The following is a 25586-nucleotide window of genomic DNA, read 5'->3' as shown; positions in this document are numbered from 1 at the left end:
TGATGGTTTGCCCCCAGCTAGGTGGAGTATTATTTGCTTTGGGCTGGCAGTTGGCCCCCATCTAGGTAGAGTATTATTTGCTATGGGCTTGCAGATGGCCCCCATCTAGGTAGAGTATTATTTGCTATGGGCTGGCTGTTGGCTGCCATTAAAAATGATCTTGCTGGGAATGATGGTTTCTGTATGCAGGGCCATTCTTTCTTCTGCACCATAAGGCCCATACACATTAGACGATGTCGCTCTGTGAGCGACATCGTCTAATGTTTCCCCCTCCCGGGCCGGCCGGTCGGCGGCCGCCTGTACGCACTGAGTGATATGACCGCTCATATCGCTCAGTGATGTCACGCCCCCGCCAGCCCTGCATGAAGGTCGTGGACGACAGTCCACATCCTTCATGCATGCCCTACCGACAGCGACGATCGTTGCCGACCCGCGGGGCCGCGCATCGGTCGTCGCTGGCGGCATACACACTTGACGATAAAATGAGCGACGTCGCTCAAGGAGGGGGAAAATGAGCGACGTCGCTCATTTTATCGTTAAGTGTGTATGGACCTATACCCTTTCTCTGTCAATAAATACATAAATAAATAAATAAACTTGACCCTTTTCCCTGCCAATAAGTCTCATTGTCTTAATGTTAGATAGGTATAGTGTAATGGTAACCTCTATACAGTATGAATGTAAGCCGACATCAGCCGATAGAGTTTAGCTAAAAATAAAAGAAAACAGGTTTAAATCCAGTGTCAGTTACTGATAACATAAAGTAGCAGTACACTTACAAGATGACATTTTCAGATAATTTAACCAAAATACAAATGTTATCCCAAGCTTCCACTACAAGAATTAAAGGATCTCGTTCTGTCACATACAGGTGAAGCTCCTCTCATTCCTTTAGGGAAGAGCCCTGTTTTAGGGGAGAGCCCTGCTTTACAGATTGAAAAGCTGGTTCTGCAGGCATTTAGGTTACTGTAAACAGAAGAGATAGGAATGCATTGTTAAAGAGGTCTGGACACCCATAGGCATATCTCCAATGGGTGCAGGGAATAGTTGCCTACGTATAAAGTCCAAGAGGAACTTTGCTTGCCACTATGGGGAGTAGGGCCGGACTGTCAGTCATTAGGCCCCACCCCCAACATTATGTTATACATGGGTCTGTGCGTAGGGGGTGAGGCAAAATGAGGCAAATACTGTATGTGTCATTAAGCACCGCCCCCCTATACGGCTTTGCAATTCTTTGTAAAATCTCCTCATCTTACCCCGTTTACTAGAAAGTGGGCGGAATGCGGGAGATCTGGTCACTCTACGTGGGAGTGAGCTTGCGGGCTAGTAGGCAAGTATGATGCAGGGGGCAGGCACAAGGTAAGATGCAGAGAGGATTTGGGGGCACTGCTAAGAGAAGGGGGCAATACTACACCTCTATGAACACCCCATCCCTCTCCTCCCCTGTTTTATCTTTCCAGATATAAGTTTAGATGCATTTGGAATGCGGTTGACTCTCTCCTTTGTATGCACTTATATTTAGGACATGCGCAGGAAATGTTGTGAAATTTGTTTATGTTCAATTTGTCATCAGTGCATATTTGTTCTATGTGCCATAGTCTTAACAATTTACTGCATACTTACCAACTTTGCTGCTATCTTCTCCTGGAGGGGCAGCGTGGTAGGCGCATTGGGGGCATGACCGGAGGGAAGGTGGGCTGTCCGGGAGGTGTGGCATCATGAAAGGGTCATCGTGGCTCTGCCCCCCGCTATACAGTGCCGAAAAAGCAGGGGGGCTACAATGACGCAATTCAGCGTGAAATGCGCCATCGGGTCCCCCTCAGACCGCCCACTTGTAATCTGTCGTGGGCGGACATGGGAGCTGTGGGGTAATGTGGGATACTTGCCCACGTTTCTGGGAGATGCGGGAGCGCCATCTGATTTTCGGACTACTCAGAGAAGCTCCTACCTTATATCAGGGCTGCAGAGAAGTGAGAGAGAGTATGCTTGCCACATTCATTGACGTATAAACACTCTAGATATTTCATGGATATATTTCAGCTCAGTATTACAATCTTTGTAATATATTATTGTTTAATAGTGGCTGTAAGTGCTCTTTAAGCAAACTGCTCTATCTCAGTGCCTGGGGTAGCAACATTAGACCCCGCAGGACATAAATTCACACTAAATATATATGAGCCATGTCTTGTATGATAATAGCTATGGAATTGCTGATTTACATCACAAATACCTCAAGACTCACAACATGGGTGACTCAGGAGCATTCAACAGAAGTGGAAAAAATAAATAAATGGGGCTGTTTTAATTGTGTTAATTCAATGGAAGAAACAACGTGACAGAATTAAAACAAATCTCTCACTGAAACATATCCAGTCAAGCTTTAATTCATGCAATTTTCCCATTAATAACATTATCTATTTAAAACATCCATTAACCCATCTACAGTGCTCATTTGAAGGCAAAATCTAATATGTTTGGTAGGAAACCTTGCATAAAATTAAGTCTGTTGACTTTAATGGATGTCTCAAATAGACACAGCTAATAGAAGAGAGAAAATGCACAAATTAAAAGCCACTTATTATGTGTGACGTGACCTAGGAGAGAAACAAACACATATGAATTTGAAGGAAATGTGCAAGATTTACTCTGAATATAGATGAGGGAAATTGTCAGAACTCTTCTGTGTAATAATTTCCTTATTCCACATTTGGCTGCGGAATATTTCATGTCAGAAAAATGTGTCCCTAACAGTTCCTAGTGGAAGATTCCATATTACAGTATATTTGTTCCAGAATTTGCAGGGTAACCCAACCGAACCGCAGAGCACAATGAACTGACAGTCTGTACGCAGCCCTCTGCAAAGCTTACGAATGGAGAATTCACAGATATACAGTACAAAGTACAAATGGCTATTCCGCAGAATGATAAAGTGAAGTTGAATGTAAAAAATAATAAAGGGTCTCATTCAGATATGGAAACAAATCCCAGCGTGACTGAATCATTGCACGCAGTAGAACTGAGAAATTATGCAAATGCTGTAAACGTAATTTTTTACGAGAAGCCCACCGGGTGTGTTACTAATCTGCCACTTGTGTGCGCCATGGAACATCTGAGCAAGCTTTCTATGCCTGTCAGAACTAAGACGCCAGGGACAGTGAAACTGCGTCCAAAGATCCAGTCGCTGGCTGCAACACACACACAAAATAGTTGCAACATGCCCGCACTTATCTAGACAGTCCAGGGGTTAAAGTGGGGGAACAACGAGGCGGAACGGAGTTCCACCATCTGTAATGGTTGGGGGAACTAGTTTCACCTCCTCCATTGCCCAGCACAGTAATTCCAACAGAACATCACCTATGTCAAAGCGGCACTAGTATTACTGAAGAGCTGCAGCCATCTCCCCCTTTCTCAGGTCCTGGTGGCTCCATGGTACTCCTCCATCTACAGCCCGCCCCTCCTGGTACTCACACACGCTGTGTCTGTTGGACAGCATTCATTCCCTCCTTATGTCGCATTGGCTTCATTTTTGGGCACAGTGTATGTGATATCAAGTGGTCACCGCAGCTTAAGTGAGGAAGATCCATAAAAAGGAGCAGACACTGTGCATCTTGAAGACAAGATGAGAGGGGGCTGAAGGGACAAGAGAGGTGGGGAAGCTGCTGGAGGGATACAGGGCATGGAGCTGCTGGAGAGACACAGGCAGTGAGCTGCTGGAGTGAAAGAGGCAGAGATGTGTATAAAGGGCACTACTGTGGGCATTATGTGTATCAGTGACACTATTGTGTTTATAAAGTATGGAAAGTAGGGCACTAATTTATAGTTGTAGAGGGGTGCCAAAAACACTAGCACTGGCTCCACATAATGTGAGGGGGAGGGGGGAGGGTAGGTGGTGGGGTAAATGAGTTCCACCACTTCTCCAGGACCACTTTAAGCCCTGCTAGACACTCCCTGCCACCTCCCATAAATGCTCCCTTACTGTCAATCACGATGCGTCCAAATCTTCAGACACGTGGATAACAGCCACCCCTAAATCAGGCCCTGTATTAGTACAACATAGCTTTGTACCAAAAAATAATCAGAATTTAGTTAATCTCTGTAACTTGTCTTTATCGTTACATCCTCCATCTTTGTTAGGTTAATGTCTTCTCATATATTATAAAGAGTTGTTAGCAAACCAAAAATGTTAGCAATTGGTCAAAACCTTGTTGGACTGCAAGTGGGGGCAGATATAAGATGGGCAGAGAGAGTTAGATTTGGGTGTAGTGGGTTAAAACTGAAATTTAAATTGCATTGTAAAAATAAAGCAGTCAGTATTTACCCTGTACAGAAACAAAATAACCCACCCAAATCTAACTCTCTCTGCACATGTCATATGTGCCCCACCTGCAGTGCACATGGTTTTGCCCAATTGCAAACTTTTTTGGTTTGCTAACAAGTCTGAATAGCCACCAGGGTTACAACCATAGAAGGTAGCAGTATAAAGTTAAATTGACAATGTCTACTATACAGTATATTCCAGTGCCTCCTGAGCCATTTAGCTCACTGCACATCTCTGGTATATTCTTTTGCATGAAAGTTATTTTTATTTCTTAGCAGTAATCCTATGTGCTATGTGCATATATAATAAATAATGGTTATGATTCTAGTGTGTATTGGCGATTGATAGATCAGCAATATAATTCTGGTCACGTTGCATTGCCACACTATACCTCCAAACATTTGAAAATGCCATGTTGGGACAACATAAGCTCTGTCCCTAATCCAACTGAATTCTGCCCAGACTAGAGCCCCACAAATCTGGGAGTCTTGCTACACTGCTGCTGGGCTTAGACTTAAATAGAACTTTTTGGGCCCCATAGCAAAATTTTGGAGGGGCCCCATACATCTCTCTGCAGCATACCCCTCTGGTAGATTATATATTATAACTGAAAATGGGTGCCTACTGCTTTCCAAGTAAGAGAATTCTGTAAGCACATACATACATACATACATACATACATACATACATACATACATACATACAATGTCTACTTTGATACGTTATCATTCCCTGCCTGCTTTTAACATGGTCAGTATTGGAAGCCCATTTTCATTCATTTATAATATACTGTAGTAAAACTAACATTATGCTATGTGCTGTGTCACTTTCACTATTATTCTGCCTAATTTTTAACTGATCAATCATTGCTTTCATTATATGTTTATACTAGTACATTAATTAGTTTTACATACTCTATGAACTCTGTTTAGCTGAGGTACTGTACAGTAAAACTTTAAGCCCCCTGTTGGTATAACAGGCTGCTCAAAGTACCAACAGCGCCATATGTTGGTGTTACAGTTCCATTTAAACTATTACATCACCTACAGTATTTTTTTAATACTTTTATATATATTTTTTTAATTATGTATTCACAGGGCAGTGCAAAGATAAGGGCTGTCTACTTTAATCCACAGCCTCGACTGGGGGTGTGATTCATGGGTGACACACCCTGTCTTGTATTTACATGCTACCTCAGGGGTTGGGCTAGCCTGCTACAATGATATCTGCTCTTCTGCAAAACTGTGCTTTCTGAGCAGAGCATGGCTCACCCCTGGTTGATACTCCTCCTCCTCACTAACGATTGGAGGATGTAGACCTCACTCAGGCAGTGGGCAGAGGCCATCTTGACTGCACCCCCTGCACGCATGGAAGTTATGCATTTGCAGTTCAGCAATCAATACCACACAGGCTGTGAAAAATGACAGTCCAACCGTGCACAATTCAACTGTGTTTTCATTTACACTGTTGATTAGCTAACTCCAGGCAGTCCAAGTCTGACACCCAGCAGACTGAACTGTGCAGCTTTGCAGTGATATCATTGCATAATGCAGCATCGTAAAGGTCAGAAGGAGAGAGATCTGGGCCACAATGTGAAAGAGAAGACTACATATTTGAAAGAAAGTAAAGTGAAGACACAATGAAGTTACACATTATGGACGAACTCCACGAGTCAGAATTTACCATATAAACTTCTTTCAGAGCTGAATGCCACCAAGTGCAGTGATTACGGATTGTGAATAAATGGCCTGTGTAAGCAGTGGTATTATTCACTCAAGATGCATCTACAAAAACTCCTATAATAGGGTAATTGGAGAACATGGCGAGGAAAGAAAGCGGTACAAAGAAAAATGAATTTGACCCAGCTACATAAAAAGTATATGTAGTGGCATTTCAAGTATCATAAATTCTGCTCAGGTATAGTTACATTTACATAGCTTTTTCTGAATGTTACAAAATGCCACTGTACAATATATTGTATCAACTTGGCTTGTAATAGTTGTCTGTCTGTCTGTCTGTCTGTCTGTCTGTCTGTCTGTCTGTCTATCTATCTATCTATCTATCTATCTATCTATCTATCTACAGTATCTATCTATCTCATATCTGTCTGTTGGCGTATCTAACTATCTTGTCCATTCTGTGGTCACATGACTAAATTGCTGCAACAATGCCTGTTCTTGTTATTCATGACAAGTACCCTTTATATCTGTATGGAAATATTAAGTAACAACACAACAGGGAAAAATGTGCTAGATACATATAATGATAATTATATTATGTTAATTAAAATGAAAACTATATAAAACATATACTGTATATGCACAATTATCATAATGAGCCATTGATATTAATCAGTTTCCAGAATTAGGGGTCTATTTAACAAGATTGTCCTAAAGCCCAGAAAACTGTCATCCTTATTGTGTTAGCTAACTGGGCCAAGCTGGGTAAAAGGGGCATTGGGCCTACAGAAATTCATGATGTACACAAACCCCAGAAGCATCACAAGCCAGAGTCTTCGGGGCAAGCCCCCTGGAGTGATGTAACGGGGCTTCCGAAAAGAACACGCCCCTGGATTGTAGTCAGAGGGGCTGATGGGTCAGTTTGGCCACACAGAGAGACGGGCAGGCCAAGCAGCACAGCCTCCCAGCACCCTGTTCGGATGCCCGGCACATGAAGTCAGGAGCTGGCCTAGCAGCCCATTATTCCGGTGCTCTACTCGACTGCCCAACATACAAAGACCTGGGGACATGTCATAAGCCCATGCCCCCTGTGCAACTTGACCCTGCTCCCTTATCGCAAACGTGACAATCAATGCCTGGGCTCTTATACTGCCCCAGTCCATCCCTGATGTGGACCCCTCATCTCCTGGCCCTATACATACATTGATAAATCCTAATGTGGTTTCACCCACCTATCTGTGGCTTGCTGTCTGCATAATACACCTCATCATAGCTGATCATTGAATAGGAAGTCCAGAATAGTTCACACTACAGCATGTAATGTTATAGAGAGACACAGATATTCTCCATTGTGGTTAATAAAAATTCTATCCAGGATCTAGATTAATTGCACAGGATTTAGATCACTTTGAACTGGAAAAAGGCAATTATATTGGGTGAAATATGGTATATGAGATGTAAGGGAAGCAATGAGAATGGTGGGAAGAGACAGCAGAGTGATATGGGTAGAGAGATTTAAAGGCTGGAGTGTTTCCAGACTAATTATAGGCTGTCTCTATATGCAGCAACCGTTTTAATTCCAATGAAAACTGGGACAAAGGCTGACTATTTTTAACATGTGGATTGCATGTAAATTGTTACTTTTAGAAAAATAACTTTCCTGTGACTAAGGTTACTGAAAATAGGATATGTACATCATTCTAAGCATTCTAAGTAAATTATAATGCTATGAAATTAAATTATAAAATGATCTCCTAAAATGCTGGAAACCTTAACAACTTCTTTACTGTAGAATGCAGGTGTGAGAAGTGTTTCTGTACAAGTGGAGTAATGTAAGGCCGCAGAGATGCACCTTATACTCTAAAAATCGCAGTGCAAAGATACGTTATAAGAAAATATGATGAAATCTGTGACCAATCAATCAAATGTTTGAGTTCATTAATCTCCTGCAACTTGCATCAAACTGATATAAAGGTGTCTATGTCTATGTCTATGAAGAGCAATGATAGGCAGCAACAGGCAATCCCATGTCCATGTACGGCCTGCGGCCCCCAGGCTCCTTCCAGCTTTATTGTCTGCTGATATATATTTATAAATACTGTAGGTGTCTATCATCAATTATATGTAGTGTTTGGCTCTTAAATAGGGGTGTACGACCGGTGCTGCCGCAGCCAGGACTAGTCCGCCCTGCATGTATGTCCGCCCCCTCCGACCACACAAGTACAAAAGCATTGCACAGCGGCGATGCTTTTGTACTTGAAGAGTAACTCCTGGCCAGCACAGCTCCTGCAGCTGGACAGGAGTTGCTCATCGCTGCTCCTGGTCGCAGCGGCTGCGTTTGACATTGCGCAGCCGCTGCAGCCCGCCCCTCGCACGGTCCGGCCACGCCTGCGTTGGGCGGACCGCACCCACGAAACGGCGGCCAAATGCCGCCGTTCTGCCCCCCCCCACGCCCAGTGACTGCCTCTGCCTGTCAATCAGGCAGAGGCGATCATAGCGCCCCGACGGCCTTCGGCCGTCTGGCATGCGCCGGCGCACTGCGGTGCCAGCGCATGTGCAGTTCTGACCCGATTGCACCGCTGCGATAAACTCCAGCGTGTGATCGGGTCAAAATGACCCCCAATGTCATGACATTGCAGGCACTGTGGGCGGAGCCACACAGGGTGCATTTGAACTCTGTTACAGATCTGATTGTTTTAACTTATTACTGAGATATAGGGGGACATATACTAAGCAGTGATATAAGTGGAGAAGTGAGCCAGTGGAGAAGTTGCCCATGGCAACCAATCAGCATTGATGTAACATTTAGAATTTGCATACTGGGCAACTTCTCCACTGGCTCACTTTTCTAGTTTTATCACTGCTTACCCGAAGGGTAATATGCAGCCCTTTTGAATGCTAGAGAGTTGCCTGAATGTTCCGAGGTTGCCTATAACTGCTGTACAGTATGTAGAGTGAGACCTGGAAACGTAGGTGTTCTATGTAAGCTGATATTGTCGTTAGTGCTACATCCATAATAGGGAAATACTGATGATAATGATATATAAGTAATCTGTAAGTTTCTACGTAAAAGGGAAAGAGAATATTATGAATTTAGAATGGAGACACCATTTAATGTTGACTAGCAGCCCGCAATGAAGGCACAAGACAGCAGCACCAGATCCTGGGGGGTATATTTACTAAGGGGTGGGTTTTTAGAAGTGGAGCTGTTGCCCATAGCAACCTATCAGATTCTACCTACATTTATCTAGCACCTTCTACAATATAGTAGCTAGAATCTGATTGGTTGCTAGGAATAACATCTCCACTTCATAAAACCCGCACTTTAGTAAACATACCCCGTGGGTCTCCAGAACACAGTTGCTGCAAAGAAGCCACCTTTTAATAATATTTCTTGTAATCTTCAGCACAGTTTTCACTGTGATGTCTGAAATCTGTCCTAAATGTTGCCACCAAGGACCGCTGAGCACAGAAATACTGACATTAGATCTTAGTAAAAACTACAAAAAAAGATAAAGAGAAATTGAAAATAAAATGAAAATCTCCACTGACAGTCTGGTGTTAAAAAAAAGCTGTATTTTGAATGTTACCAGATTTATCAGCTTGTAAAAAAAAAATCGAGGTTTGGTGCGATCTTCTGCGTTAGCAATGTTTTTAACTATGGTGACAGTGCTTTAATACAATATATATATATATATATATATACTGGTTTTGTGTACATGGCATCACAACAATGTCATTTGAGCCTTTCCTAGGCTTGTTGTGTCACAGTCCACAAAGAGAGAACCAAAACTCAAGAAATACCACTAGGCAGGGTTACTCAACATGTAGCCTTCCAGCTGTTTTGGAACTACAGGAGGCCCTTAAAGAGAACAGACAACTAGTAGTCAGATAGCAATGTTGTAGTGCTGATATGTATATAGAGGTATCACACGTTATGGCTGTTCCACAGCAATGGATGCTTATGTAGATACATACCAATGTTGTACAGTGCATCAGGATGCTACTTCCCTTCCAAGAGGTAAGTACAGCTCACAATTCAGTGGGTCTCTCTGCGTGAAACCACAAATCTCAGCCAGTCTACTTATCCCTTTATCTGCTTCATGCTGCTCAATGGCATCACCCAGCACTCCTCTGTTAACAGGTCAGTCATCCCTACAACTGCTTTTTTTTCTTTTTCTTTTCTTTAAGTCAACTTTGTTTAAAATGGTGTTGACCTCAATGTCCTTCTCCAATATGGCCTAATTTGAGTTGGATCTCATTGGTCACAAAATGGCTGTTGTCACACTCTCCTGTAAAGTAACAGTTTGTGACAATAGCATATTATCTGTGAGGGAGGCAGCTAGGGCCACAGAGAGCAGGGCTGGACCTGGGAACTTTATTGAGTGTGGCCTACAGTACTTATGGAGCCTTGGCCCTGCTCCAAAACAAAAAAAGGGTGCAGAACCAGTAGATGCTGCACAGGGGAGCACTATTCACTCCTCAGCCAGGGGCAGATTGAGGGGCAAAGGCAATCAATGCAATCGCCCCCCCCCCCCCCCCCCCCCCCCCCGGCTGAGGAGACTGCTAATGTTCAGTGGCAGCCTCCCTTGATCCATACCTCAGAGTATCAGGTAACATTAGAAAGACCTTTCCATGATGGTCATATCATCCAGCATTAAAATCCCAGCGTTAAACCATAACAGCAGAGGCAGTCCAGTTTGTGCACCTAACAAACTACATCCACCTTACAGGCTGCTCGCTACTGAAGTAGCCCCGTGTGTCTCTTGAGCCCCATACATAATGCATGCTCCACAACTGCTTTTACATTTAGAAGAACATGCAAATATCTCATACTCCTTGTGGGGAACAGCATTGGATCTGACGCCAGTCACTTCCACTCCCTGTCTCTGCTTAGAACAAACTAATACACATTTCCTTTAGCTGCTGCCATCTGAATACATATTGAAACGCCCGCTGCAAATGGCAAGACGCTGAGCTGTATAGATGCCCTGTTTAGGCGACACACTCTTATATTTCTGTTCTGTACGCATTATGAGAAAACAGCATAGGCTCCCAGACGTAAACGCTGTATGAGCAGAATGGGAAATAGCTAGATGCATTATGTCTGATGAATTGTAATTTGTAATAATAGACATGAACGACAAGTAAATTATATTATTCATGTATTTGTCTTGATGAATTGTAAATTATTCTAATAGCGTTTATGGTTATTCAAGCTGTTTACTTTATATGCAGATTCAGTAGCCGCGCAGGGTTATTAATGACTAGATTAGCAAAAAATGAAATACCGCAAATAGGTAACTAATTAGATGTAACAGACAAGTAGGATAATACGGAAGTTTTTATGTAGTCGGGTCAGTGAGTCAGTTCCCATATGAAGTACAATATTTCCTCCTTGCTTTCATTTTCATCATTCTCGGGATGTGTTTCTTCAGTCTGGCACGAGTGATTGATGATTTTCCCTCTTAGGGATTTTACAGCGGTCTGGGAGACAGATAAACATCACAATTGTTGGTTGTAAATAGGAAAATGCATTTATGGAACTCATAGAATTGTCATTATGCAAGTCATACAGTGAAAATATTTATTCCATTACTACATATTAACTATTTTGGAGCAGGCATCTATACATCAAACGTACTTTCTTGGAATGTCCGAGAGACTCCTACATTTTGGGAGTTTTCCCAGTATTCCAGGTGAGTATAATAGTCTTCCCAGATCCTGTCCTGGGTTTTGGGTGCTTGATTATGCAATTTGCAATAAATTTGTGTCATCATGGCCTCCGTCACTGCTGTACTGTAGAATGCCACAAATCACTGCACAGTATAGCATAGGGCCATGGTTACGCATTTCACAGCACTACCTCCCACGCACTTCTCCACCTGGACCTCATGCTCAGGGATCTCCTAGAGGGCACCACCGATACCTGCAGTGACTTGTGTTTTTTTTTAAAGTCTGCTGCCGCACAGCCGCAGCGTGCTATGCTGTGCGCTGTCCAAGCCGGCTCTTCACTGATGCATTACTGGGAGGAGGCGGGGATGTTACAGCAGGCTCAGCATGGCCACGCCGCCTCCCAGTAATGCATCAGTGAAGAACCGGCTTGGACAGTGCACAGAATAGAATGCTGCGACTGTGCAGCAGCAGATTTTTTTTTAAAAACAAATCACCGCAGGTATCGGTGATAATCGTTCCCCCGCACTGGGGGTGGGGATTGGGGGAAGCGCCAATATGTATGTTTTTCGGCGACACTCTCCAACCAGAAAACATTCTGGTGCCCCTGACTGCAGTACAATGCTGGTAGTACTGGAGAGCTACACCCCAAAATTTGGTAGTATCCTGGACATATAAGGAGAGTAGGCAAGTATGCAATGTGATGACAGGTACTGGGAAATAAATCCAGCATACAATGCTAAAAGTATAATTGGTACAGTGTATCTAATAGATAGGAGCGAAGTCCCAGTAATATTATATACAGATCTAGAACATTTCATATGGCAGAGGTGCAAAGTTTCGGCAATGTGACGTTTTACAGTAGTTTGACTTCTGCTTTATCATTTTGTGGTATGCCGTTCCACACTGTTTGTTAATTTGTATTGTTCTATGGGTAGAGCTAGTGCAATTCAATTCATTCAGCTACAGAGTGATTTGGGTAGAACACTGGTGACCGAATAAAAAATAAAATGTAATTATTTCACATCAAAGTGGGCAGTAATTAATCTACAATTCCAGTCATCCCTAGTTAATCATGAATAACATTCAGTTTCAACTTCACAATTGAAAAATTATGTTGGACGAATAAGAAGGGTTAACATGCGTATGATGTGGAAATGACATTACTACCGACCATAGACAAAAGAACACTCTTTTCTAGCCATAAAGATGTGCAAATTGGTCCCAGACTATTTTGTCAGAATCCATTTTACCCAGAATTGATGCTTTCTCTCCCTGCTGTATTGCTGCAGCGACACAGACAAGATCATCTGTTATAAATATCTGCTCTGGCTAAGTACATCAGGACACACTGCATTTGGATCAGCAGACAACATATTAATCTTGAGATGCATACACTATCATATATCACTAAGAATGGGCAAAATAGACCCAAATCATAACCAAGATTATGATTTTTGCTTATGTTACGTTTGCCGGTAATATTTTGCAGTGTTTATTACATTTCACTCCATACAGATCTGACATTGTCAGCCAGATGTGAAAAATGGACAAGATGGAGGTTTTTGCTTCTAGGTACATTGGGGCTCATTCAGAGTCGGACACAATTATGCCCCATAAATGTGCTCACTAAAAAAAGCTTCAATTGTTTTTAAATCCAAAGTTAGAACTATCGAAATACTGTATGTATGCAAGACAAGTCTGCACCAGTAGCATATACAGTGCATCCGGAAAGTATTCACAAAGTATACATCCGGACAGTATTCAACTCTGTGAATGTCCTTTAGTGGCCCAGCCAGAGCCCAGACTTGAATCCGATTGAACATCTCTGGAGAGATCTGAAAATGGCTGTGCACCGACACTTCCCATCCAACCTGATGGAGATTGAGAGGTGCTGCAATGGGCGAAACTGTCCAAAGATAGGTGTTCCAAGCTTGTGGCATCATATTCAAAAAGGCTTGAGGCTGTAATTGCTGCCAAAGGTGCATCAACAAAGTATTGAGCAAAGGCTGGGAATACTTATGTACATGTGATTTCTTAGTTTTTTATTTTTAATACATTTTTCACGTTGTCATTATGCGGTATTGTGTGTAGAATTTTGAGGGACTCGGCATGCTGAGAGGGGCAGCTACTACTCTCCAAACTCTAATAAATTATATAACATATGCCTGAGCAATGAAGAAAGCGCTGTCTGTATTAGAGGTTCATTCACAATAGCCAATCAGAAGTAGTCTGTTAGTGCTGGTGACCATTATCATCGTCTCTGAGTCTTTTCTTCTGCCTTCGACCACCTGCAATTTATTTTCTTAGGGTTTCATATGCGTCTGAGTTCTGGTCGGTATCTGCTCTAAATTGCAGATACATATCGAGGGTAATTCCAAGTTGATCGCAGCAGGAATTTTTTTAGCAGTTGGGCAAAACCATGTGCACTGCAGGGGAGGCAGATATAACATGTGCAGAGAGAGTTAGATTTGGGTGTGGCGTGTTCAATCTGCAATCTAATTTGCAGTGTAAAAATAAAGCAGCCAGTATTTACCCTGCACAGAAACAAAATAACCCACCCACGTCTAACTCTTTCTGCACATGTTATATCTGCCCCCCCCCCCCCCTGCAGTGCACATGGTTTTACCCAATTGCTAACAAACTTGCTGCTGCGATCAACTCAGAATTACCCCCTTCTTTATTATACTTCTTCTATGTTCCCAGGTACAATTGGATGTACTGTAAGAACCAGAAACATGCAAATCTGCGTAGGTGCATATGTGTGCATGGTGCATTTCTGGACGTGATTTTACCTAAGTTGCGCTACACAAGCGCACTGGTCCCAGTCAGCAACAGCAACTTTTGTTCTAAAACCTTTAGTGTAATTATACTTGTATTGACTACACTAATGTTAATTATTCCTGTAGGTAAGCATCGGCAGTGAAAGTATTAAAAGCTTAGATTTAAAGAGTGTTTCCACTCTTACATTAAATAATTCACTTATACAGTATATGTTGCTTGTTCTTTCTTTTGTGTTTTCAGTCAATACCTTTATACCTATATATAATCAAATAGGTTGCAAGTTACAACAAAATGCTGTTTGCTCCATGCAAGAGAATACTTTATTGCAGTCCAGTCTTGTACAGTTTATGAGGGTCATTCCGACCTGATCGTAGCTGTGCTAAATTTAGCACAGCTACAATCACTTATACTGAAATGCGGGGGGACGCCCAGCACAGGGCTAGTCTGCCCTGTATGTCAGGCTGTCCCCCTCCCCCGCACAAGTACAATGCTTTGCACAGCGGCGATGCTTTTGTACTTGAAGAGTAACTCCCGGCCAGCGCATCTCCTGCGGCTGGCCAGAAGTTACTCGTCACTGCCCTGGGTCACAGCGGCTGCGTGTGACGTCATGCAGCTGCTGTGGCATGCCCCTGCACGGTCCAGCCACAACTGCGTTGGCCGGACCGTGCCCACAAAACGGCGACCAAACGCCGCCATGCCACTCCCTCCCACCCAGCGACTGCCTCTGCCTGTCAATCAGGCAAAGGCGATCGCTAGGCAACGACAGCTGTCGGCTGTCAGCCATGCGCCGGCGCATGCACAGTCTGACCTGATCGCTGTGCTGCAAAGAACTGCAGTGAGCGATCAGGTCAGAATGATCCCCTATGTTCATCTGTGCAATGAGACAATGAAGGTTCTGGGGACAGACAGACAGCACTTACCACTGTGCACAGCATGCCATGTAGAGGTGATTGGTTTTGATATAAGTATAATGTCTGTGATTGGTGGCTTTTATGCTATAGACAGTCATCATAATGGTACTCTAGAGCTACTCAGGGGCATTTTAAAAGCCTTTCCACAAATACAGAACATGTTCTACAGCAGAACTGTCAATTTTGTAACATTTTCTCTTAAAAAATGAGCATAAAACTATCAACTGTACACACTGGCGTATCTATAATGGGTGCAGTGTGTGCGGTGCACATAGGCCCCAGGGTCCAGAGGGGGCCCACACTACACACACTGCACCTATTTCTTCTATACTTACCTTTCCAGCGTCCATCGGCGTCTATGTTCAGGCCCCCTCCTCTCCTGTAGCCGTCACCGCCGCTGCTAGCGCACTGAGTGGTAGAGACTCTGGCACAGTGCCAGAGTCTACAGCGCATGCGCAGGACTCCGGAAAAATGGAGTCTGCACACAAGTCCCCTCTCTAGAAACGCCGCTGACTGTACAACATAACTGTGGCCTAGATTTATCAAGCCTTGGAGAGTGATAAATTGCACAATGATGAAGAATCAGCCACACAGCTCCTAACTGCCATGTTACAGGCTGTGTTTGAAAAATGTCAGTTAGGTGCTGATTGATTGGTTCTTTATCACGGTGAAACTTATCACTCTCCAAGGTTTGATACATCTGGGCCAGTTGGCAATCTCTGTCATTTGTATGTATATGACTGCAGACCTGCACGCATCTAACACTATCAACTATTTACAACTGGAGTGATGGAATGGGGAAGGTAAGGCACGAACAGTGAGGGTGTATTTATGCAAATGTTGCTTGTATACATGTATGTAGAATGCAGAAAAAATACATGCACTTATTAGGAGGTACTGTATCATCCTCTAACAGGACAGGTGCACACGAATGCTGATAAAGATCTTATATTGTAAACTTTTTAAATGACTTGTAAATTTGAAACACAAATGCCAGTTGGGCTAATGGGCTGGTTCGGCCACACGGAGAGACCAGGCTGTCCAAGCGTCACAGCCTCCTAGCACTGTGTTTGGCTGCTCATAGACAGGAGGCCGTGCCTCCGTGAGTCACAGCATGGGCCCCTGTGAGCCATGACCACGCCCCGTTTTCATTAGCATGCACACACAATTAAATACCAGGGCTCTATAACAGCCCCAGCCATTCAGAGGGTGGTTTCTATGGTAATGCTCACTCACAGGCAGGCCTATTGATCTGTTTATTGACAAGTGAGTATAACTTGATATCTATGGACAAAGGATCAGGGATAAACCCAGACTGTGTAGTCAGATTAAAAGAAAACTTGTTGCCGGTGTCCCGTTTTGTTGGTCCATTGTTAATAATTGATGATGTCAAAAGGTAAACATGATTCTACGTGGTTAGCTAATTAGCAGAAGGGTCTCAGGAAGGGATCAATCCCATGCACTAATAAATGTTCTTTATTTTTTCCAAATTGCTTTGAAACAGTTGCATAGAAGCCGAACATGAAAAAAGTGCATAATGAAACCGAAAAAGAGACAAAGCTCAATTAATCATGTTAATTAAATCTAACAGCCACATCTTATGTTCTTCATGTCACATTTTATTTACAGGACACTCTGTCCTAGTTCCACAGTGTCACTTTGACTCAGCCTCTTCAGAGAGATCATAGTCCAGAGACAGATTCTGTTTGATCTCAGAGATTATAACAATATCTGCTTCTGGAGAGCTTGGCTGAGAACATGGACGTGGTGGGGGGTGGGGATTTGATGTGGGACTTCAAATCTGACATTGTGCATGCTCTGCATTGTAAAACTTGGAAAAGTTTGAAAAACTTAAGGGATAAAAGGTGATTAGATGAAGAGTTTAGAAGAGCCTCTGTAGAGAATTGTGTCAGCATATTGCGATGATCATATACTGTATCAGGATAGTTGGAAGATGGTTGGCGCCCCTTCAGTGACACATACATTAGTTACTTAGTAGTGTGTACAGCACATTTCCATAGGCAGTGGGTGTTCACCCAGGGAATTCTAGAGGAAGATACTCTGCATAGGGATTGTATCTAGCAGGTATGCAGTTAATTTACTGGCTGCTGGGATCCCGGCGGTCAGGAGACTGACGCCAGAATCCCGACATCCGGTGAAATGCCGCCGGTCAGAATCCCAACCAAAGCCCCTAGTTCCCACTCGAGGGGTGGTCCATGCCACCACCCGGAGGGAACAGGGGGGGGGATATAATAGTGTGGCGAGCTAAGCTTGTCACCATGCCTGAAGCGAGACCCATGTGGGGACTCGCTGTGCTCGCCACCGGAATTCCGGCATTGGTCTCCTGTCCGCCGGGATCCAGACCACTGTTACTACATACCTACCACACCCAATGGTATTTCTGATACTTTTTTCATATAATCAGTTATCATCATATCACCCATCAATTTGCCCATCTACTTGATGTTCCTTACGACTGTGCCCCAATACATATTAAGCCAAATAAAACTAGACGGTGTATTTGATATAGTGCATGTAGATCTCTTTGCACTGCTCTGTCACCAGCCCCTACAGGGATAGAGATAATTAGAGTGTGAAAATAAGGGGAAGATGCCACCATGCTGTTATGTCTTGTTAATCACTGAGTGACTCCTGACACTGTCTTCGGAATGCCAGCAACACCGGTCATTTTACTGACAAGCATGGAGGCGCCGGCCAACAATGGGACCCAATGCGCACATGCCTATGATACCAGTGCAGGTGGTTTCGAAGGGGTGCTTTCAAGCCATGCATGACCCCATCTTACATATATGCTGCCACAAAGCAACAGCACAAGAGTACTGGCCCAATTTGGGACAAGCAAATGTTGAGAATTATGATATTAAGCAGAGAATGTCCTGGACCTCCCAATTCATCATATTGATACAGTAAGTGGAATTGCAGGCATATGAGAGACAGTCCAACCCTGACTACCGTACATACAGTATGTAAGTGTTTATAGAGGCAGAATTGGAGACAATAGCTCCCACATTGAGGGCAGGGACATAAATGCAGATATCATGCCATAATCAGAGTTGCACATATTGTCCCCATCCATACAATACAACTCTGCACAGCCCACAATTCTAACAATGCTAAACTTTCCCTATATGTATGCAAACACACTATTAACACACTCAGCCGCAAACGGCAATGTTATTGTAATGTGTCCAATGCAGAATGGCCCATAGTTGCAAACACTCTTTCCTTGGAACTTGTATAAACTTAAAACTGATTTGCATTGAAATCAGATATGGTGTAATCTATCGACAGTCATCAACAAGAAAATATCGGCATGGTCATAAAGTTGTCATTGACCATTTCCTCAGTGATGAAGTGTCGACAAGTTAGAATGTCAACATATCGTCCATGGTGGCCAAAAGGTGACTTATTTTCTCCTGGTGGCTGCAGCTCCTCCAGCTGTGTCTTCTGGTTCCCAGCTATCCCGGGCAAACCTCAGATCCTCTGGCATTCCAGTACTTCACAGCTGTACTAACCCTAATCCCTACCCCACCTAATCCTAACCTTCCACCAACATCCTAACTCTCACCCCCCCCACCCCCCAGCAGCCTAACTTTAACCTCCACACACAACCTAACCCTAATCTTTTCCGCAGCACAACCCTAATCTCCCCCCACAGCACAACCCTAATCTCCCCCCACAGCGCAACCCTAATCTCCCTCCGCAGCCTAACCATAATCTCCCCCGGCAGCCTAACCCTAATCTCCTCCTGCAGCCTAACCCTAACCCCACCCCCCCACACACACACACACACACACACACACACACACACACACACACACACACACACAGCCTAACCCTAACCCCCCCCCACACACACACACAGCCTAATCCCCCCCCCCCCCACACACACACACAGCCTAACCCTAATCCCCCCGCAGCCCAACCCTAATTTCCCCCCACAGCCAGAGTTGGTTTAAGCAGTGGGGGCGGCACGAGGGCTAAGTAACCTGGGCCCCCTCTCCAAGGGGTCCCCACTGGCAGAAGCACACATACGGCACTCACCAATTATTATTTTTTCACTGTGTCCCCTGTCCGGCCTTGCAGTGCTGGAGGAGAGTGTGCACCACCTCCCTCCAGTGCCTGTATCACTGTCACTGCCCCAGGGGTTTTGTCTGTGTGAGCGGGAGGCGTTTATCCACAAGGCAGCAGCCCAGCGGCAGCAGCAGTGTCTGGGGAGAAGGGGAGACAGGAGGGTGGGAGATGGAAAACAGAAACTTAAAGGTATCTTGGATAGGAAAACACCAGGATATTGTATCCTAATGACGGGTTGTGATTAAAACCTGAAACACTGAAATGCATGGCTATTGATGGAATTATTTATCGGCCGACAAGTGTCGCCCCACTGGTGGATGTATGTGTGATTGTCGGCAGGCACCATTTCATGCTTTCTGGTTCCCATTACTTTATATAATGCAGTGTAGATCGGTAACAAGCAGTAAGTCATATACTTTTAAGGTGAGTTTAATTGCTGTTCCATCCTCCCCAACTATAAGTTAATTTGTTTGCAATTAAGGGTGAGCTGAATGATGAGTGGGAAAGGCAACGGTCTCAAATTCCCCGGGCCCCCCCCATGGCTAAATCTGGCCCTGCTCACAGCCTAACCCTAATCTCCCCCCACATCCTAAATGTAACTCCCCCCCCTCCCCCACCGCAGCCTAACCCTAATCTCCCCCCACATCCTAAATTTAACTCCCCCCCCTCCCCCACCGCAGCCTAACCCTAATCTCCCCCACATCCTAAATTTAACTCCCCCCCCCCTCCCCCACCGCAGCCTAAGCCTAATCTCCCCCCACATCCTAAATTTAACTCACCCACCGCAGCCTAACCCTAATCTCCCCCCACATCCTATATTTAACCCCCCCCCCTCCCCCACCGCAACCTAACCCTAATCTCCCCCCACAGCCTAAACATCTTCCAGCAACTATTCAGAGCTGCTCTTCTATTTGTGTAGGGGTTTCTCAGGTCACAATTTTTGCCAGTTTTCAGCTTGTTGCTCCTCTGCTCTTAACTGCAGTTACAAGTAATGTGTCTGCAGTAATTAAACCTCACATAAATACACTGCTAAATATTCTGCAGCTCTGTAAATAATTGATAATAAAAGGAGTGACTGAGATGAAGGAGACCGACCTGACTGGAGTGTGTCTATAAGAAAGGGTAAAGACATTGTACTAGAACTGTATTCCCGTTCCTCTGATGTGGCAAGGTGGTGCCCACAGATGGTGGCTTTGTGCTGAAAGCTGGGGAGAGACAGCATCTTAATGCCCGGTCATTAACTTCCACCTAACACTTAACAGGTGCAGATGTTTGCAAAGCAGACGTGAGGCTTTCATGATAATTGCTAGTGCTTGCTAGCGGATTCTGTACACCAGGCATGCTTCTGTGCCAATTAAGAGTCCTGTTGCATCAAATTCATATCTTGGCTTTAAGAGCTGATATTTAAATGCAGTCTTTTTGTCTTGATGCTTGCAATCATAACATACACAGTTAACATAGGATAGGGAGAGATGGTGGAAACCGGCAGAATCTGTGTCTCTCCCTTTCAGACGGACATCTTTATTCGCTGCATTACATGGCCAGTGAGCGAACTAGCAGACTGGAATACAAATGATCACTTGCAGCAGATGCTTTATCTATCAGAGTCTACATCAGGGGCCCAAAGATAATGGATCTAACTATAATCATATGTAGAGAAAAGGTGTAGTCTACTGAATGGAGCCAAAGTGCCAACTGCACTTATCGTGTATGGCACATGGGTTAGGTCATTATACTGCGCCATCAGACAAACTAGTTCAAAGACAGTAGTAATATTTAAATAAAAGAGAACTGCCTGAACAATACGTTATGCTGGGAGATGGCAGAGTATAGAGATGCTGAAATAATGGGGAGATGGGGCAAGGTAGAGCAAGTAGAGAAGTTGCCCACATCAACCAATAAGCATCTAGCTATCATTTTATAGAATGTCTTTCATAAGTGATAGCTAGAAGCTGATTGGATGCAATTCTGCACTTGTTCTCTTTCGAAGGTTTGATACATCTTCCCCAATGCTACTTTTTTACATGCCGGACTAGTGATCAGGAAATACTATGCAAAACAACACTTTGATGATAAAAGAGAAAAAAAAAATGTTTGAAGTTTGAATACACATAACATATTTTCTATTGCCATGCCCTATTTGTTAGGCCTGTTGGGTTTGATGGTGCTTGTGGAACTACAAATGCAAGCATGCACATGGCAGGGATGTGCGGTGAAGTAAATGGCTGAGGAGGCACTGGCTAGTACCAGAGCCAGATTTACACACAATATATGAGCCAAAGGACATAGGTGGTCATTCCTAGTTGTTCGCTAGCTGCATTCGTTCGCTGTGCAGCGATGAGACTAAAAAGCGGCACTTCTGCGCATGCATATGCGACACAATGCAAACGCGCGATGTACTATTACAACAAACAATGTAGTTTCTCACAAGGTCTAGCGATGCTTTTTAGTCGCACTGGCTGCCACAGAGTGATTAACATGAAGAGGGCGTTTCTGGGTGGCAACTGACCATTTTTAGGGAGTGTTTGGAAAAACGCAGGCGTGCCAGGAAAAATGCAGGCGTGGCTGGGCGAACGCAGGGCGTGTTTGTGATGTCAAATCCGGAACTGAATGGTCTGAAGTGATTGCAAGCGCTGAGTAGGTTTGAAGCTACTCTGAAACTGCACAAAATTATTTTGTAGCCACTCTGCGTTACAATCGTTCGCACTTCTGCTAAGCTAAAATACACTCCCAGTGGGCAGCGGCATAGCGCTTGCACGGCTGCTATAAACTGCTAGCGAGCGATCAACTCAGAATGACCACCATTGTGGGCATTATACACAGGTACAGCTGGAAATTTGGTGAGTTTTGATCAGAGATGTGCAGAAAAGGTAGGAGCTCGCCAGCCATAGACTTTTTACTCCAGAGTTTTGACTAGAAAAATGATTACAATAATACAAAGAAGATATTTATAATATCTTCTTTGTGTTTTTCATATAATGTTTTCAGCCAAAACTCTGGAGTAAACTGGAGTGTGACAGGGAAAGTTGTGCCTCACCTCACTGGACAGGGAAGATGCCTCACCTCACCGCACGTCACTGCGTATGGCTGCATTTGTAGTTAATATTGATACTCGCATTGGCACGTACAGTATGCAAACTTTTGCGATTTTGCCCACTTACGCTCAGGGGGCCACACCAGGCCCCGGTAAAGGGAGCATGGCTTAATAAAGTGGACGTGGCTATGGCCTTTAATATAAAAATATTTTAATAATAAAATAATTGCAGGGGACCACGTGCTCCACAAGAGGGGATCCGTCTTAACACAGGGGGGCCTGGAGGGACATGAGGGGAGAGCACCCGCTTCCAACCTTACTTGATCTAGAAGCGGGTCACTCCTCCCCAGCCAGCGTCATCTTCCCTGTGATATTTGGGAAACTGACGCTGGGTGCCAGAGTCTTTCCTTTTTATTTGCGGCGCCATCTTCCTAAAGATATCACTGGGAAGACGGTGCTGCTGCCGGCCGGCCATAATACATGTATAATGGCGGGAGGGTTTAGCGGACCGGGGCACAGACTGATGCCATTTGGGGGCAGGGATGGCCTATTTCTTAAAGAGGAGGCATGTTGCTGCCATTGCGAGGGAAGGGTGAGGCCAGGATCTCCGTCAGAGGATGTAGATTTCCTGGTCCCTGTGTAGCAAATGCGGTGTCGACTTGGTCATGCAGCCGGCCGATGGTGTCGTAGATGATCCAGTACTGCGTCCTAGGACGTCTCCTGCTGCATTACTGTATTAGTTATATCGCTGCTGCTGCTGCTGTGTAAGCTGCAGAAATAGCAACTCCAAGCACATCTGAATGACAGCAACCCTCCAGCATGTACAATATCTGTTTCACCCAACAGTATATCATATCCATATAGGTCTATTTTGTCACAACAGGAGCCTTCAGCCTTGTGTGCCACAACAAGGCATGCATATATCAGAGTTCAAATGCATACTCAAGAGTGGGTGTGCATATTATATATATATATATATATATATCATACTTACCTATATTGTAACTCTCCTCTCCGGGAGAAGCCCGGAGAGGAGACGCAGCAGCTGTCTTCGGGGGGCGGGGCCGGACTGTGACATCACTAAACCCCGCCCCCACATCAGGAAATGTCGCGATTCGCGGGTCCGCGGGAAGGGGGCGGGGCTAAAATTACGCGATTTGCATCATTTTGACCCCTTCTCCACCCGACGGACCCGCAAATGTGGGAGGTTATCTCCATCCTGCTCGCATCACTAAGATGCGAGCAGGATGCGGGAGACCTGCCGACTCTTCCGGGGGTGCGGGGGGGCTACCCCAAAAAACGGGAGCCTCCCGCAGCTTCCGGGAGAGTAGGTAAGTATGATATATATTAGGGATGAGCGGGTTCGGTTCCTCGGAATCTGAACCCGCCCGAACTTCATGTTTTTTTACATGGGGCCGAGCGACTCGGATCTTCCCGCCTTGCTCGGTTAACCCGAGCGCGCCCGAACGTCATCATCCCGCTGTCGGATTCTCGCGAGGCTCGGATTCTATCGCGAGACTCGGATTCTATATAAGGAGCCGCGCGTCACCGCCATTTTCACACGTGCATTGAGATTCATAGGGAGAGGACGTGGCTGGCGTCCTCTCCGTTTATAGAGAAGAGAGTGAGACAGTAGAGAGAGACACAGTAGTAATTTTGGGGAGCATTAGGAGGAGTACTAGTTACTTGCTGAAGTGATAGATAGTGTGACTGTATATTATCTGACTTGTAGGGGAGACACTGACAGTGGGGAGCAGTTAGAGTCTGAGAGCAGGACTCAGGAGTACATATAACGTACAGTGCACACTTTTGCTGCCAGAGTGCCACACTGCCATTGTGACCACACTGACCACCAGTATAATATATATTGTGATTGTCTGCTTAGGAGTACTACTTGCAAGTTGCTGATAGTGTGACCAGTGACCTGACCACCAGTCACCACCAGTTTAATATATATATATATATATATATATATATATATATAATTGTATATAATATATATATAATATTGTATACCACCTACCCGTGGTTTTTTTTTTTTTTCTTCTTTATACATACTACTATAGTAGCTTACTGTAGCAGTCTGCGGTGCTGCTGAGCTGACAGTGTCCAGCAGGTCCGTCATCAGTCATTACATAATAAATATATATACCTGTCCGGCTGCAGTACTAGTGATATTATATATATATATATATATATATATATATAGAAAGAGTATTGTCCACACTCACGTCTTCAGAGAACATTGCTGGGGTGACTTCCAGATAATTGGGATCAAAGTCCCACTCCAATATAAATCCAACAAAAAAGGCAGGAGCACTCACCAGTCTTCAAAGTAGTAAAATTGGTTTTTATTCAGATCATTAGTGCAGGAATCAGATCGACGTTTCGGTCTGCATGTAGACCTTTGTCAAGATAATTACAGACTGAACAGAGTGCCCTTATATACCCCCATAGAGACCCACCCACTAGTTAATCAAAAGCAACGCCCCCACACCCCATATAAATATAACAACAACAATTGTAAAAACGTACCTATTGTTTATACAAGACAATAAATGAATAGGTACATAGAGTACCAAACACCATCCTACCTAGATCCAGTCAGGTCCAAAGAAGAGATCACAGAGCTGTGTGTGTTTGATATTACATCAGTGAGGCGAGCGCTCCGGCGTGCGTTCCAGCGGCCTCCTCACTTCCTGCCAGTGGAACGCATCACCTGACCGGATGTCGGGCGCTGCCATAGAAACTAAACAACAAACCGGATAATAGAATTTACACACAGCATATCCGGGATCAGACACCCGCAAGTGGTCCCAAAGTCCTATGTTGTATTGTGGACATTAAAGAATCATAGTTAAGTATGCATTCTATATTAGATATATCCAACGAAGTTGGTATATAGCAATTTAGCAATGTAATGAATAGCTTGAACCGGACTGGGTAGGTAGGGCGGAGCTGTAGGAGAACCCTATAGCAAGTCTTGTATAAACAATAGGTACGTTTTTACAATTGTTGTTGTTATATTTATATGGGGTGTGGGGGCGTTGCTTTTGATTAACTAGTGGGTGGGTCTCTATGGGGGTATATAA

At 44.3% G+C, this 25586-nt stretch overlaps 1 protein-coding gene and 1 long non-coding RNA gene across 3 annotated transcripts in view; one reads left to right on the top strand and one right to left on the bottom strand.

Moving 5' to 3' along the window:
• Positions 1 to 25586, top strand: part of LRRTM4 (leucine rich repeat transmembrane neuronal 4) — an 871250-nt gene that overhangs the window by 426906 nt on the left and 418758 nt on the right. The gene's annotated exons all lie outside the window — the stretch shown is intronic.
• LOC134936790 (uncharacterized) overlaps positions 11180 to 25586 on the bottom strand; it is a 165354-nt gene continuing 150947 nt past the window's right edge. Inside the window, exon 6 of the long non-coding RNA XR_010180546.1 lies at positions 11180 to 11484. This is a non-coding gene — a long non-coding RNA (uncharacterized LOC134936790). The remainder of the gene's footprint in view (positions 11485 to 25586) is intronic.

The sequence above is a fragment of the Pseudophryne corroboree genome, chromosome 6, assembly GCF_028390025.1.
Source record: "Pseudophryne corroboree isolate aPseCor3 chromosome 6, aPseCor3.hap2, whole genome shotgun sequence".
Taxonomy (NCBI): Eukaryota; Metazoa; Chordata; class Amphibia; order Anura; family Myobatrachidae; genus Pseudophryne; species Pseudophryne corroboree.
The sequence above is the reverse complement of the archived record's forward strand: the minus strand, read 5'-3'. Positions and strand labels throughout refer to the sequence as shown.